The sequence below is a fragment of the Penaeus monodon genome, chromosome 20 (genome assembly GCF_015228065.2).
Source record: "Penaeus monodon isolate SGIC_2016 chromosome 20, NSTDA_Pmon_1, whole genome shotgun sequence".
NCBI lineage: Eukaryota > Metazoa > Arthropoda > Malacostraca > Decapoda > Penaeidae > Penaeus > Penaeus monodon.
The window spans coordinates 2,126,574-2,126,831 of NC_051405.1; positions in this window are offsets into that span (position 1 = coordinate 2,126,574).

The following is a 258-nucleotide window of genomic DNA, read 5'->3' on the forward strand; positions in this document are numbered from 1 at the left end:
ATATATGTATGTATGTATTTAAAAAGTAATCTTAGCGAAGCCATAACGAGCATTATCAACCAGAATAGCTCTCTCATCTTCCCTCCCAATGCATCAGCCACTAATTTGGATTATGAGGAAGTCTTTATAATCAAATCAATGTGAGGTCCTCTCGCTGTAATCATTTCCAGCCCCGGGAAGGTCGTTCAACTGCGGGGCTTTGGCAAATGGCAGCTGCGTTCACTCGTTTCCCGGATCCATATCGGCTTTTCGTTTCGC